The 15,742-nt window shown below is 50.7% G+C and overlaps 1 long non-coding RNA gene across 1 annotated transcript in view; it reads left to right on the top strand.

Moving 5' to 3' along the window:
• The first annotated feature begins 559 nt into the window (after positions 1-559).
• The window catches only part of LOC123614074 (uncharacterized), a 49,220-nt gene continuing 34,037 nt past the window's right edge, over positions 560-15,742 (top strand). The window contains exon 1 of the long non-coding RNA XR_006721559.2: positions 560-3,092. This is a non-coding gene — a long non-coding RNA (uncharacterized LOC123614074). The remainder of the gene's footprint in view (positions 3,093-15,742) is intronic.

Raw genomic sequence — 15,742 nt, 5'->3', positions numbered from 1 at the left:
GAGTCTGTCTGTCCGGTGGAAGGATGCCAGGTTCTTGCGTTTCTGGCAAGGCCCCGGGCGGCGGGCTGGGAGGATGATATGCATCTGTTCAGAGCCAGGCGCTGCTCTCAGAACTGGGTCACCTCGTAGCCTGGCAAAGACGATCTCTCCCGATTGGTGAGGTGGATCTTGTCTTTCCTCGGAAAGCCCAGCTGTGCCCCCAGCGTCCGCCAGCATCAAGGCGTTCTTTTGTCCTCTTCTTCCTGAAGGCGGAAGAGCGAAGGACACAAAGGGAGTGGTCCTCAAGTCTCCTGCCCTGCCGTTTGAAGTCTGGGCACTCACACCCGCTTCTTGTCCGAGGCCACGGAGCCCATCAAATGTTGTCTAATGGGGCAGGAGGTGCCGGCCTCGCTCAGAAACCTGTGTCTCCCCGGTTGGTTTTATATTCCTAGCATGTGCTGGGACACGCAGCCTGGCTCTTCCAAGAGCAGCGTCTCCCTGGCACAGCGCCAACTTGGAGGGATGTTCCTCCGTCTCCCACCCCGCCCCTCCCTCATGCCTTCCTCACTTGTTTTTCTGCTGACACTGGAGCCCTAGTGCTGTGCTCTCGGAGACACCCTGTAATTGGAAAAAGGCACCGGCTCGAGCTATGACTTATCCCACGCTGCCCTCTAACGGCTCCCGCCTGTGCCGTTTCCAGGCTCCCTTGGCAACAGCCGCCCCAGGCCTTCCTGGAGGGTCTGCAGCAAGATTGCTTCCAAGTAAGCTGGATTTTTCCCTCCAGGCAGCTCAAAGGGCCAGTCCTTGCTCTTGAAAGGGGTTGGGGCGATGTCAAAAGTCAGGCAGCTTTGGCGTGTCTGGCTGTGGGGGAAGTGGTCCAGTGTTTCACTGCCAGAAGTAAAAAAATGGGCTCTTTAACCAGAAGCCATCCTTGGACCAGCCTATCCTTTGGCCCATGCTTCCAGCAGCTCCTTGCAGCTCCTCCGTGCTGGGGCTGGGGAGTGGGGCGCAGTGCCCGCCAGCTGTGCCCACAAAGCAGCCTCCTTCTCCCACCCTTCTGGGGAGAGGGGCGCAGGATGAGGCGAGGAACAGTGTATGTTGCACCCTCGTCTCCCCCCATGGAGCCTGGCAAAGCAACTCAAACACTAAAAGGGCGAGGGAGGGAGGACACGCAAACCTTTGAAATAACATCTGTTGAGTTAATGTTTGAAGAACCTGAAGAAATTGGTTGGACATTGCCCAGTTCTGTTTTGAGGGGCATCTGGGACCTAATCAAGGAACAAAGTTCGTCGGTGTGGGAGGAGAGACTGGGAAACATTTTGTTTTGGTAGCTGGAAAGCTTGTCTCCAGAAGCTAAAAGAGGAACTCGTGTTTTTTCCTCCAATGAGCCCAAATCCGGCAAAAGTAAAGCCTCGTGCTACAAGTCCTGTGGCTCGGCAGGAAAAGACAGGAGCGAGCGTTCACGAGTGTACAGCGTTTTACAGAGCGAAGCTCCTCAGGGAGAAAAGACTCAGTGTGGAACAGAGCTCAGAGCTGGCCTTCTTCGGTTTTTCTTAAATTGGGGGTGGTGGTCATGAGGTTACAGTGCTAGTTCCCCAGGAATCGGAACCACTGTTTGGTCAGAGCAGATCATTGTTCTGCACTGACCCAGGGAGTGGGGATGGACGAGCAGGAAGTGGGTAGTTTGGGTGGAAATTCGAATTATAAGCCTGGTTTTCATGTGAGGTTTAAGTCACTAACCACTTGTGATATGATCACTTTTTGTAGGCATGGAAAAGAAGCAGGTTTTAATTTTGTATTTTATTTATTTATTTTAAATTTTTATTAGGGTCTCCACGCTGCAGAATCTTATCATTAGGAAGCATATCTTTCCCCACTCAACTTCTAAAAATGATTTTTTTCTTTTATGGGGAGGATATAGCTCAGTGGTAGAGCACATGCTTAGCATGCATGAGGTCCTGGGTTCAGTCCCTGGTACCTCCGTTTAAAAAAAAAAATTAACAAACCTAAATAACCCACCACCAAACAAACCAAAAAAAAAAAAAAAAAGGGGTGGTGGTGGTTGTTTCTCACTTCTGAAACCCTTCAGCAAATCCTGAAAAAATTAAAATTGAAGAATTTCCTCTTTTGACAGAACTGACTTGAAATTTGGGCTTGTCTGTCTTTGGGTGCCTGTTGGCACTTAGTCAGCCTCAGATGTGTGCAGTGGCTTTCTGGGTTTTTTGTTTGTTTGTTTGTTTTTTAAATTTTTTGGGGGTAATGAGGTTTACTTATTTGTGTATTTTTTTTTAGTGGAGGAGGGACTGGGTATCGGACCCACGACCTCGTGCATGCTAAGCATGTGCTCTACCCCTGAGCTACACCCGCCCCCTGTGTGCAGCCGCTTTCTAAAGGTAGTTGTATACATCCTAACCAGGCTGGACGGAGACAGCGGGTCCTGCTCCGGATTCTAAGGGCCTGTCAGGCAGAGGGTCAGGCTAGCTCTGAGTGCTGTCTCCTTCAGGGACCAGATCTGGGTCTGAAATAACACGTATGTTGTCCACCCCAAGATTTGGTTTGTTTTATAGTCTCCCCTGCCCCTCCAGCATTAAGATGGCTCCGTGTGGCTCTGGGAGATGTTTTCTATCCGGTGCAGCAGGGAACCCCGCCTCAGATGCAGAATGGGCTTCTTCGAGCCCTGTGCCTCGCCTGGACTTGTGGTCAGATGAGGGGAGGAACTGAAATCAAAGCAGAAGTAATACTTTGGGAGGAAGATGAGGAAATGGAGAGAGCAGCGCCAAGACCTCTTTTTCTTCTAGAGAAGCTTGTTCAGATCACAGCGTGAGCCCGTGACGGGCTGGGGAGCAGACATTTGGGAAAGAAGAGGAAGACAGAGGTCAAAGCCGAGGAGCCAGCTCTGCGTGGGGATCCGGCAGAGGATAGAATCTGGCAGAACCCCGGCTTAGGGTCTGGATGCCTGCGGAGAGAGATTGTGGCTGGGAGTAGAAAAGGGGGGCAGTGGGGGGAGCCAAACTGGGAACCAGTCCAAAGCCACTAGTCTGCCAGGCCGAGAGGGGCCTTGGAGCACCAGCCTGTTAAGCGCCTGATTAATGAGTAAGCTGTGGGCTGTTCAGGTAAGGGTGCACCTGTGATTTCCCTAATCCCCCAAAGCTCGTCCCGGGGGCTCCCCGCACACCCAGGCGTTTTTCACTCTGACTGCGTGGCTAAGCCCGAGTTGTGCCGATCAGCCCTTGGTGGGAGGGACCTCTGGGAACAAAGTTTTTTTTTGTTAAATCTGGCTTTTGGTGGTTGGCTGTTCTTGAGCGTTAAGAGAAGTGGCTATGAAAACAAAACCAGTTGCTTCATAAACTTGGGAGCCCCAGCAGCTGTCGGGGACAAAACGTGAGCAAAAGTTAATAGTCTGTAGAATGTCATTACAGATTTTAGATTCTCTTTCGTCCTTGTGGCCTTTCCTGTATTGTCGGGTTTTTATCTTTGTTAACATAATTTCTTTTAATCTTTTTAAGTATCACGGCGAGTAGGGGGAAGAATTGGATAAAGGCAGTTGTTTTACAATAGTTAAAACATTTTTTAAAAAGTGCATTCAGAAAAGTGCCAAAAGTCTAAATGTATAATTTGCTAAAGGTTCACAAATTGAACACGCCTACAAACGGCACTTAAACTAAGGAACAAAACTTGACCAGCTCCTAGGCGCCTCCCCACCTTTCCAGCACCAGCTCTCATCTAGTGCTGTAGTTTTTTTTTCCCCTTTAAAAAATAGTTTTTAATTGTGATGAAAAGCACAAAACGTGAATGATTTCTAAGTGTAGAGTTCAGTGGCATTAAGTACGTTTTCATATTGTAGAACCGTCACCACCATCCGTCCTTTTTTCATCTTCCGAAAGAGAACTCCATCTCCACTAATCACAGACTCCTCATTCCCACTCCCCAGCCTTGGGCACCCACCTTTCTATTTTCTGTGTCTACAAATTTTCCTTTCTCTGGGGACCTCGTGTTTGCCCTTTTGTGACTGGTTCATTTCACTGAGCATCATGTCCTCAAGGTTCATCCACGTTGTAGCCTGTGTCAGAATTTCCTCCCTTTTTAAGGCTGAATAGTATTCCACTGCATTTATACCAGCTTTGTTTCTCCAGTCATCCACTGATGGGCACTTGGCTGGCCTCCACCTCTCGGCTATTGTGACTAATGCTGCTATGAATATGGGTGTGCAAATATCTCTTAGAGGCCCCACTCTCAGTTCTTTTCAGTGTCTACCCAGAAGTGGAATTGTTTGGTCACGTGGTAATTCTATTTGTGATTTTTTGAGGAACCTCCATGCTGTTTTCCACAGCTAGATTTGCCTGTTTTTAACTTTACATACATGGAACTATTCAGTATGCATAGTTTTGTCTGGCTTTTTTTTGTGTGTGTGTCTTTGTGAAACTCAGGTTTTGTTGATAAATATTTTGGGGGGTAATTAGATTTATTTGTTTATCTATTTCTTTCTTTTAATGGAGGCACTGAGGATTGAACCCAGGACCTTGTGCATGCTCAGCACGCATTCTACCACTGAGCTATATTCCCCCTCTTTGTTGGTAAATTTTTAACAGCCATCCAGGGTTGTAAGAAGTTACTGTGTGCTTGATTTTTCTTCGTGTGTTTCCCATTCTCCCATATCATATTCAGCAGGGTTTTTATAGTAGATCCTTCCAGTTCCATTATTAACTGGGCAGCATTTTGCGAGAGCATTGTGTAGCACATTTCCTCCTTGACTCTCAACAGAAGCCTTTGCCGGCCACATCTGTAAGAGTTCTGTTAGGTTCTGGGCTTCCGGTCCCCAGTGGGGACATGAGCAATTTCTGCTGATCTCGCAGATCTCACAGCCCGAAGAGCAGACAAGTCAGATTCCTGCATGTTCGGGAGCCAGGCCTACTCAGACGGCAAATGTCCTTTCCAATTTGAAGATGGATTCTATAATTTTATGATGAAGTGTTTGACCAGTGGCTCAGTGACCTTGGTGATAACCGACTGCTTGTGATAAAATTGCTCTGTATTTCCATACCTACTCAAAACCATCTTTCCTAGTGGGAGGGTGTAGCTTAGTGGTAGAGTGCGTGCTTAGCATGCACAGGATCCTGGGCTCAATCCCCAGCATCTCCACTTACAAAATAAATAAGTAAACCTAATTGCCTACCCTCCCCTTGAAAATAAAATTACAATTAAAATTGGAAAAAGAAAAGCTTTCTTAACAAACCCTTCCGTCCAATTTAAAAAACAAAACAAACCTGCAGTTGGAATCACATATTTGCCAAACCCTTGAGGCACCTTTGGGTTTCACTGAATACGTTCCTTTTCTTAAATCATTTATGTAGAGAACTGAGAGGAAAAGTATTTTGTAAGTCAGATGTGTTAACCTCAACTTCTAACAAGGTCCTATTTAAATGTTCCAGCAAGTTCCAGCTACTGGAAGGGAATACAGGAAGTGTGTCCCAACTTGGTCAGCTGGAGCGTGGCAACTGCCTAACAGTAAGAATTTCCTCAGAGGAAGTCACTTCCAGGAGTCGATGAGGGCCCGGAGGTCTGGCTGCCCCTTCTGGGCCCGTCAGCATCGGGCGATGGGAGCTGACAATTGTCCCTGCATGCTCGCTGCTGATTCGGGGCAGGGTGTGGAGGAGGGGTGGAGTCAGGGGTCCTGGTTCTGGCGTCTCCTCTGACCCCAGAAACGTGATACTCAGCAAGTCTCTTGACCCCACAGGGTCTGGCTTTCTCCACTTGTGGAAACAGCATAATTTATCATCTGAATTTTAAACTGCATGTTGTCCGTGGTCTTTTTTTGGTCTCCATTCCCAGAAGGTCAGGTTTTCGAGCTCCTTATCTCGCCAGAGGTTTGCAGTGCAGGGCAGAAGGCAGAGTTTGCCTGACGCCAAACCCACCATCTTGGATTTTATTTTGAAAGTGTGAGGCATTTAGGAGATGATCCTGGCTGGTGCCCAGAGGATGGGGTGTGTGCTCTGGAGAGAGGAGGCATTGGGGGTGGTGATTGAGACTCATGCTTTTCATTTTGTTTGGGTTTTGATTTTCGGTAAGAGGAAAAACTGCAGAGAGAGTGCTATCCTGAAACTCGGGAAGACTGGGTGGGCTGGGGATTCCAGGAGCAGCCCCAAGAATCAGTCCTGTGCTGTCACAGTGCCAGCTCTGGGGAAGGTGGCTGAACCTCGGTCCCTGTTAGCAACATGCAGACCCCTCCAAGGCATCAAGGGGGCCAAAGCAGTGGCACATCAGGGGTGACAGGGGGCTTTGCTTATGACTCTGAAACCTTTGCCTTTTGAACAACCAAAGAAATTGGGGTGAAAAGTGGTAGTGAAGAAAAAAGGGCCAAGATGGAATTAAATTGATATGATAAAAATGAAGACGTTGACAGTTCTTATGACCTGAGTTTCTGGAGCAAAATTGCTATTGGCCACATAGAGATAAAATGGAGACAGCCTGGGGTTCAGCTAACGTGACTGCGGGAATTAAGAGACGTGATGGTTGTGGGAAGCACGTGGCAAATTGTGATGCTCTCCTCCAGTCCCTGTGAGGACCTGGCTCTCCTGGCTGGAGAGGAAGGCGTGGCCTCGGGCTCTCCTGCAGGTCGATGGGAGTGGAAAATTACCTTGGGGAGGCAGGCTGTCCTGGCTTCACCGGGGGTGGGGTGGGGGTGTCCAGGGTCTGGATGTCAGTGACTCGGGCTGCTTCCGTTTGGGATGGAGCAGGGCATTGGCTCTGAACGCTGACATAGCAGATTTTGCTGTTTGTTACCGAGGTTAGAGAGAATCTGACACACCTGGGGGCGAGTGTTGGCGATTTTCTGCCGGGACTCTGTGTCTGCTCCGTCACGCTTCAGCTGTCTGGCCTGCAGACAGTCTGACAGATGCTTGCTTTGCTTGCATGGCAGTGAGTCACTCCCAAGGAATCTGGACCACCTGAGCTGGGAGGACCTTGGCGGGCAGCGTCTAGACCTGTGCTGACCAATAGAAATCTAATGCCCCACAGGGTGAGCCTCGTATATTATTTCAATTTTTTTAAGTAGCCACATTATAATAATAAAAAGAAGATTTGACACCAATTTTTATAATTTGTTTTATGTAACCCAGTGTATTAAAAATACAATCACTCTAATCAATAAAAAGTATGAAAATGTAGTGATATAAAATATTCATGAGATATTTGCATTTTTTCATTTAAATATTTGAAATCCAGTGTATATTTACACTCACAGCACACCCTGGTTTAAGCCAGCCACACTTTACATGCTCAGTGACCCCACCTGGCTTCTGGGCCAGAAGGTGCTGGTTTACAGCAGGGGTCCCCTGGGGAAAATCCTCCCTCCCACCAGGGTTTTGGGTTGTCACAACTGGAGGGGATGCCACTAGCATCTGTTGGGTAGAGACCAGAGATGCTGCCAAACATCCTACAGTGCACAGGACAGCCGCCCACCCCCCAGCAAAGAATCATCTGTCCCAAGATGTCGGTAACACTCAGGTTGAGAAACCCTACCCTGGACCAGTTCCCTCTCTCCCCCTTTTTACCACAGCAGTAAGAATGAGGCATCAAGAGTCAGTTGGTGGCAGGACAGGTGTAGACACACAGGCCTCCTGAGTTTAGTCCCAGCGCATTTCCTTACATCACCTGTGGCCTCCTTTGGGCAGTGATGGAAGTGGGTGTTCCCCACCCTTTCCCCTGCACAGCTCAGTGGATGAATATAAGTGACAGGGCACAAGCCACGGGTGAGAAACCAAAACCCCAACAGAGTTGCACAGCACAGAAGTTTCTTTTGTGTTTTATGAAAATTTAGGGAAAATCCGTGCACTTGTCAGAACCTGAAGACTAGCCTGAGAGTCACGGGAGATGCTGAAACCAGCAAGGAGTCTGCAGCTGGCGCGGGACCAGCTCTGGACGTGCGCTGCAAAGCTCGGGGTGTCGGTGGGGGTGGGCGCGAGCATCTTCCGATAAGCACAGGCTTCTTCCTCGACTACTGAGGACCGGGAACCGTTTTCTGCATGTCCATTTAAATGTTTACTCTCATCGGTCAGTGAAAAGTGCCTTTCAGTGGCTGGAAGCCACAGCTTACAGGTACGATGCCCACGTGTGCTTCCCCTCCCTTGGTCTCAGGAGAGGTTTTTCCCCCAGCATCGGTTTGGGTTTGCAGAGACGGAGTTTCTAGAAATGTTTGTAGAAGTTGGTAGGAGAGTGAATGAGCAAATGAGTGAATAAACCACATGGAGCAGTTTCAGAGAGAAGCTAGCCTCCCTCTCTGTTTGTTTCAATGTTAAGTAACCTTGTTCTGTGACAGTTATTCTTTCTTGACCCTGGGCCTCCTTTGCTGGCGTTGCTGCTGCTTGCCGTCGTACCTGGAGTGGTAGCGTCCAGCCCCACCTGCGTCCCTGCATTAGTTTGGGTGGCCCCATCGGAAGTGAAGCTGGGAGAGGTCCATGGGCGCCCTCCTCCGCAGCCCTGGTTGGGGTTAGAGGCTCCTATAGAAAACGACCTTGCTCAAGATCCTCTGCCCCTGGAGACGATCAGACCTCACCTCCTGCATTGGTGACCTCCGGGTGCTCCTGGTGCCCGACCAGCATCCATCAGAGAAGGCGCCCTTTCTGTGTGGTCCTGCTGACCGGAGCCCTGCAGCCCAAGCCAGGCATACTTTCCACCTGCCGTATACTCGCTGCTTGACAAACTCTAGGCAGCCTTTTGTCCACTTTGTCTGTGGGGTGTTTTAGGACTGTTGCTTGTTTGTGCCGCCTTTGCGCGTTTTGCAGCCCATCAGCTCAGGGGAGGATGAGTAGCAGGGTTGAAACCGGCTCTGGCCAGTGTGCCGTTACCTCGTGTTAAGGACAGAGTTAGAGAGGCCCTTAGTTTAAAAATGAGACTGATGGAGAAGCCGTGCGGCTCTCACCCATGGCTCCTTCCCCAGCCCTGCCTGTTTAACGAGCGGCTGACCGCTGATGCTCTCTCTGCCCAGTGGCTGCATCTTGGCCCTTCTCCTCCATGGTCCCTATTTTCTTCAGGCCATCAGTAGGAGGTTGAGGGGTCTCCAGCTCCACTGGGTGTATCGAGTGTTAGGTCTTGAGGCTCCAGGACAACAGTCCCCGCCCTGGGATGTGAAAATATGGTGCCTTAAGCAGAGAACTGGAGGCACGTCTCGGGAAAGAGGAAGAGCACAGTACTTGGATATGGATCAGCCCCCTGAGTGACCACCAGCCGTGGAGACAAACTCCTGGAAACACAGAGACCAGCTTCAGGGGCGTGACCAGCGCACCAGCTCTGGGCTCTGTGCAGCTGCCACTCTGCGCAGGTGCGTGGTGTGTCTGTGGAGAGGGATGCTGGCCCGACCAGGGGACCGCTCCGTCCGCTGATCAAGTAGAGATGAAGCTCTTTCTGGACAGCAGAGCTGTTCTTCTTGGGGAACTAAAGGATGGCTTTGAAAATGGTTTTCCTTTCTTTTTCCTTGCCTCCTCGCTGTTTTATTTATCTGAAACATGGTACACAATGCCTTTCTTAAAGGAGACGAAGCCCAGAATCCAGGGGTCTGTTTCAGGGACCGCAGGTTTCCCCAGATGGCTCTGCTTCATCCCGGCAGCCTTCTGCCCTCCTCAGCTGAACCAAGGCCTGCGGGTGAGGGCTGGTTTGCCTCGGCATCTCTGGGGCAGCTGGGCAGGGCCAGGAAGCGGCAGGCAGAGGATGCTTCCCTGCTGCTGTGCAGCTGTTAGCAAACAGCCTCTCCAGGCAGGCAGCTCCTGCAGCTGGACCGGTGGCATGCAATTATGCAGCTCTGCCTGTGCTGCAGACCGAGGGCAGGACCGGCGCTAACTCCTTAGTGCAAACAGTGAAAGTAACAGGAAAAAGCATTTGCTTTGCACCAGGTCCTGGTTTTGCAGGCGCATTTCCTGACCCAGCACATCACGTGAGCTGCATCTTAATGAAAACATTTTTGGACGGGGCTGAGTGTCACGGGTGCTCTCACTCAACTGATGTCAGTGTGCCGTCGGCCCTGGGGCCCTGGTCCTCACTGGGATACTGGGCTTCCTCTAGTGGTACTGAGCAGCCATTTATTCCTCGAAGTGGCCGCCAGGAAGTTAACGCCAAAGAAGGTCCCCCTTCACGCTTCCTGCCCCATCTCCTTGCTCTGCTGGCTTTATTTTTATTTGAAGAGACAACACGATGTTTTGCCAGAGGGTGAAAGTCTGGGAGAGTCATTGTCAGGGGGAGGGTGTGGGGATATTGGCACAAAGAAAACCTTCTGTTCTCACTGCGTTTGTTTTTCTGGGCTTTTTTCTCTGGTGGCTCAAAAAGTTGGAAGTTCAGACCTTAGGAAGGGTGGAAGCTTGTTTTCATGGTATACAAATGGATCCTAAAACCATCCACCCCCCAGCTGACCTGGGTTGGAGGCCAAACGGCGCTATGAAGCTGTTCTGTGCGGGGCCACAACGCTGCCTGATGCTGCAGCCCGCACCCCACTTTGGAAGGGCGTTCGTCCAGTCTGGGCTCTTACATGGGTCACTGCAAGTCATTACCGCTCACTTTTGCACGCCTCGAAGCATCTCCCGGAAAGAAGACACGCTCAGATGCTGGATCTGGCCTCTCTCTCCTTCTGTGTCGTTTCCAGGTCTCTGCTTTGCTGCTCTCTTGCCCCCACCCCTTCCCTTGCTGAGCAGAGCAGCCTGGGTTGGGGTAGCCCTGGATGCCCACTCACCAGGGTGTTTCCCAAGGAGCCGGTGTGGGAAGGACTGGCCGGCGTTCCCTCTCTGTCATGCCTGCTGCCTGCAGCCCCCAGATCTCTCTTCTTGGCACTGAGCTCATTTCCCACCCGATTTCCAAACACAGAACTAGATTCAGATCATGGAAGAGCATGGCTTGTGGGGAGGCACATGCTAATTGGGTTGGGGCCCCTGACCAGAAGCCTCACCCTCCTGGGCTCTCCAGGTGGCCCCTGGCCTGGCTCTCCTCAGGCCCCCTTCACAGACCACCTCCGCCAACCCCTGAGCTGCGTGCGCTGGAAAAGCAGAGGGCCTGTTGGTCTTCCTCTTCCGACACGCTGACCACGTTTATCACAAACCCAGAAGTGTTCAGATGGTCATGCAGCTCCGGCCTGGTCAGGACGCGCGGGGATGGGGGACTTGGGACTTCAGTGCCCCCAGGAAGTGGTAGAAGCTGAACACGTAATTAGGTTAAAAAAAAGAAGGTGTAGATTGATACAGATGTGGCCAGTTTGTGGGATTTTCAAAGGGATCCAGGCATTTCTTGTAGGTAAGCCTATGCTGTGTAGCAGGGGGCGGAAGGATGAAGCAGACATGGTCCCTGCGTTCAGAGAGCTTCCAGTCTGGGAAAGAGATGAGACGTGCAACCGGGGAGCTGGCCAGTGAGAGAGCCCCCTGCCCCGGAGACAAGCTTTCCTGCTCCCTCTGCTTCCGGGCCTTTCTCAGCCCAGGGTGGGCACAGGTTAGACTCCAATGGTCTTGAAGAGTCGTGAATATGTTTGCTAAACTATGGGTATCTGGGTATCACAGGGACCAACACACTGAGAATCTCAGGCAAAGGCATCTGCTGACCCACCCACCTCTCCAGGTCCAGGCCTCCTGAGACGGTGAACTCTCTCCTCGCATAACTGGCCGGTGTCCTGCTGCTGGGCCATCTCGTTCTTCTCTCCCCTTGGCCAGCCTCGCACCGCCCCTCCCCCTCCCCGGCCCCCTCTGGTCCCACAGATGCTTGCTTTCTTTTAAGTTGAAGTGCAGTTGATTTACGATGTTGTGTTAGCTTCTGGTGTACAGCAGAGTGATTCAGTTACACATGTGTGTTAGTTTTCATGTTCTTTTCATTATAGGTTATTACAAGACACTGAATATAGTTCCCTGTGCTCTACAGTAGGTCCTTGTTGTTTATCTATTTTATATATAGTAGTTTGTATTTGCTAATCCCAAACTCCTAATTTATCCCTCCCCCCACCCTTTCCCCTTTGGTGACCGTAAGTTTGTTTTCTATGTATGTGAGTCTCTTTCTATTTTGTAAATAAGTTCATTGGTGTCTTTTTTTTAGATTCCACATATAAGTGATATATCATTTTTCTTCCTCCTTCTGACTTACTTTACTTTGTATGACAGTCTCTAGATCCTTCCGTGTTGTGGCAAATGGCATTATTTTATTTTTTATGGCTGAGTAATATCCATATATATGTGTATGTGTGTATATATACACACACACATGCGCCACAGCTTCTTTATCCAGTCATCTGTCAATGAACATTTAAGTTGTTTCCATGTCTTAGCTTTTGTAAATAGTGCTGCTGTGAACATTTGGGTGCAGGTGTCTTTTTGAATTAGAGTTTCTTCCAGGTGTGTGCGCAGGAGTGGGATTGCCGGGTCATATGGTAACTCTGTTTTCAGTCTTTAAGGAATCTCCAGACTGTTTTCCGTAACGGCTGCACCAAACTACATTCCCATTAACCACGTGGTGGGGGGGTGTCTCTTTTCTCTGCACCCTCTCCGGCAAAAATAATAAAAATTCAGTCACCTCCTCATGTAAATGCAGAGTGAAGGTTCCAGAGAAATTACAGCAAAATGATGACTGGATGTCACCCAAGGGGAAAGGAGTGGGACGGAGGGGGACTTTTCACCTAGCAGTGAGTGTGTGTTCATTCTGTGTTGTTTGGTTTTTATTATCTGTATGTATTATGTTGTTTGTATACTGTTTTTTAAAAAAGGTTAAAAACCAAACACATACACAGAGGCACTTGTCCTGAATCACACGAATCTGAGCCCAGTTCTGACTCCAGAGCTGGAAGCTGAGGGCCTCAGGGTGCGGGGCTTTGTGGTGAAGGACCACAGTGGCCTCCCCAGCGGCTCCAGAAGCCAGGCAAAGGGGTGGGGACACTCCGCCCGTGTTCTTCTGGGCTCCGGCCACTCTGGTGGCTCCACAGGTCACGTGGGAGCATACACCAGTGTGGAGGAGTGCCGCAGACTCTCCCACCTCCCCGTATTATTTGGCTACCAAGCTAAAATGATTGTGGACATTCTGTTGTTGTTGTTAACAAGTGTTTTCTAGTGGCAACCAAATAATCTGGTTTCCTCTTGATCAGTGGTTCTTAACTAGGGGCAGTTTTGCTCCTCAGGGGACACCTGGTAATGTCTGGAGACACTGCTGGCTGTCATGGTCTGAGGGGAGGAGGTGCCACCAGCAGCTGGCGGGCAGAGACCAGGGATGCGCTCTGCCCACCAAGCATAGGACAGCCCCTTGACCGAGGACTGTCCTGCCCCAAGCGTTGCCCGTGCCGAGTGGGAGACCCTGATGCGGACAACACTGCTTTCACGACACTCTCCGGTCTTATTTAAGAGATAAAAAAAACCCCATCCAGCTGGCTTTAGTGACGGAGACTGATTCTCACAGAAGTCTTCTGTCTTTAAATGTTACAAGCTGCAGTGTGGAAGTAGAAACAGAAGAGTATTCTTCCTGTTTCTGGACAAAAGTTGGTCTTGGGCTGACGCGTGGAGGGCGAGTCTGGGAAGTTAGGTGCTGTGGTCGGAAGACAACTCGGCTGGGAGCTCGGCGCCCTGGGGTCTAACTCCGGCTGCCTCAGGCACCTGCCACGCGTCTTTGGGAGCTCGGCCCTCCTCGGGGTGGGACCCTTCAAGCTCTCTCCTGGCTGTAACAGGTTTTATTCTCCGACAAGTCCGGGCACGAGTCAGGGTGGAGAGTTGCTGAAACACGACAGGAAGAATGAAATAGGGAAGAAGCAGCCCGGGGAGCAGCCCTGTCACTCCAGGAGCTGCTCCCTGCGGGCCGGCCTCCTGGCCCCACACGTGCTTGAGGGGCAGCTGCTGGGCACGGGGCAGGTGGGGGCAGGCAGGGAGGCTGGCCGGGGTGAGGTCCCCGGCCCGGGGACTGGTCCTGTGAGAGGGGGCCGGGCAGGAGTCCTCTGTGGGCCTTGCCTCCCCAGTTGTTCTCAAGACAGAAATGATGACTAGTTGTGACATTTCCGTGTCACTCTTTGAGAAGGCCTGTACCTTTTTCTGGGATGAATTACAGCTCACTTACCATATTTCTCATTAGCATAACTTTTCTTTAGTATTTGTTAAAGAGGTTTGAGGCTTTTTTCCCTTAAACAAGTAAGAGCAGGTGATTTAAAAAAAATCTGCATGTTAGGCATTTTTTATAGACCGTCAACACCCAGGGTAAGACGTTTACATGTGGAAAAGGGTGTGCAGTGGAAGATCAGCCTTCCTCCCGGCTCCTCGCTGGGTGCTCCTTGGTTTCTTCTCAAAACGGCCTTGGGAGAACTGAAGAAGTTGGAGAGTTGCTGCTTTAGGGAAGTGAACACCAAACCGAGGAGGCTTTTTCTCATGAGAGCTTAGGAATGGAAGGTGGAGGGGCCAGAGTCCAGGAAGACGGCACTGTGTTCCGGACAGACATCCACGGCACGGTGACTGTTGCACGCAACTTAGGTGGTTGCCCTGCTGCTTTGTTGATAGAAGAAAGGGGGAAAAAATCAAGGGACAGGAACGAGGTAAGAAATTGAGGCTTTCAGGCTGGAGTTTTACTGATTTTCTTCCAGAATAGGCCACGCAGGTATGTTTGACAACCACATCCCTTTTTCCTTCTATGTCACCATTCTCACGGTTAAGTGCTTGGCACATACAGGGAAGTAACACAAGGTAGGAAGAATAGGATAGGGTTTCTTGGTCTTCTGTGTTTTCTTAGAACTCTATCGTCTTCTTTCTGTCTTTAAAGCAAGTTCTGGTTTGGATGGAAACCATGGTTTCTCGAAGATGTCAGTGCCCCTGACTCAGAGTAGGTGTATCGTGCTGGAGTCTCACTGGACTCCCGGGCATGTGGGTCCCCTGGGGCTCTGTGCCCATGGCATCAGGGATGTATGAATGGGGCAGCAGGGAAGGGTGGACAAGTATCTGTGTCCTCTGCTCATGTGCATGCTCAAAGGTACATTTATTAGGAATTTCAAGATGGCGACAGCAAAGCGTTAAACCAAGTGTGGGACCCTTGTGAGCACAGGGCCCTGGGACACTATTCAGACTGACGGCCCAGGAAGCAGCTCTGCTGGTCTGGATGTGAAACCAGGGCTGCTAAGGGCTCTGGAAATCATGAGACAAGATGCCTGAGGCCAACACCAGCACCCTGAGGATGGTAAAGCTGAGAGCTGGAAGGAACTTGAGTTCCTGATGACATCATTGACCCACTGGTTTTAATCCCCTGGGAGCTCACTGTGCTACAGGAAAAAAAAAAGGGGCGTGAGAGGATGGCCATGTCCTGGGTCTCAGGTAAGTCCCTGGGACACGCCCCACCAAGTGGGGGTCCTTGGCTTCGCGCAGGAAAGAATTCAAGAGCAAGCCATGGTTGAGTGAGAGTAGATGTATTCAGAGACATGCGCACTCCGAGGACAGAGTGCGGGCCGTCTCAGAAGGGAAGAAAGGCCTGGGAGATACACACGCCACAGGCAGAGTGCGGGCCGTCTTCCTCAGAAGGGAGCGTGGCGGCCTCAGAGCACGGGGGCGGCCAGGGAGAATGAGGGCGGCCACGGGGGTGGGGGCTGGTGGCTTTTATGGGCTCGGTAACCTCATATGCTAACTAACAAATGGGAGGATTATTCCAGCCACTTCGGGGAAAGGGCTGGGATTCCCAGGAGCTGCTCTGCCCGGGAGCTGTCCTGGCGCCCTGGGAGGGCCGGGCAGCGGCTATTGTGTTTTAATGGGCGTGTATTGAAGCTCAAGATCTCCTGGGAGCTGACTCTTCCACC

The sequence above is a fragment of the Camelus bactrianus genome, chromosome 20, assembly GCF_048773025.1.
Source record: "Camelus bactrianus isolate YW-2024 breed Bactrian camel chromosome 20, ASM4877302v1, whole genome shotgun sequence".
Lineage (NCBI taxonomy): Eukaryota > Metazoa > Chordata > Mammalia > Artiodactyla > Camelidae > Camelus > Camelus bactrianus.
This window is presented reverse-complemented; position numbering and strand designations above follow the sequence as displayed.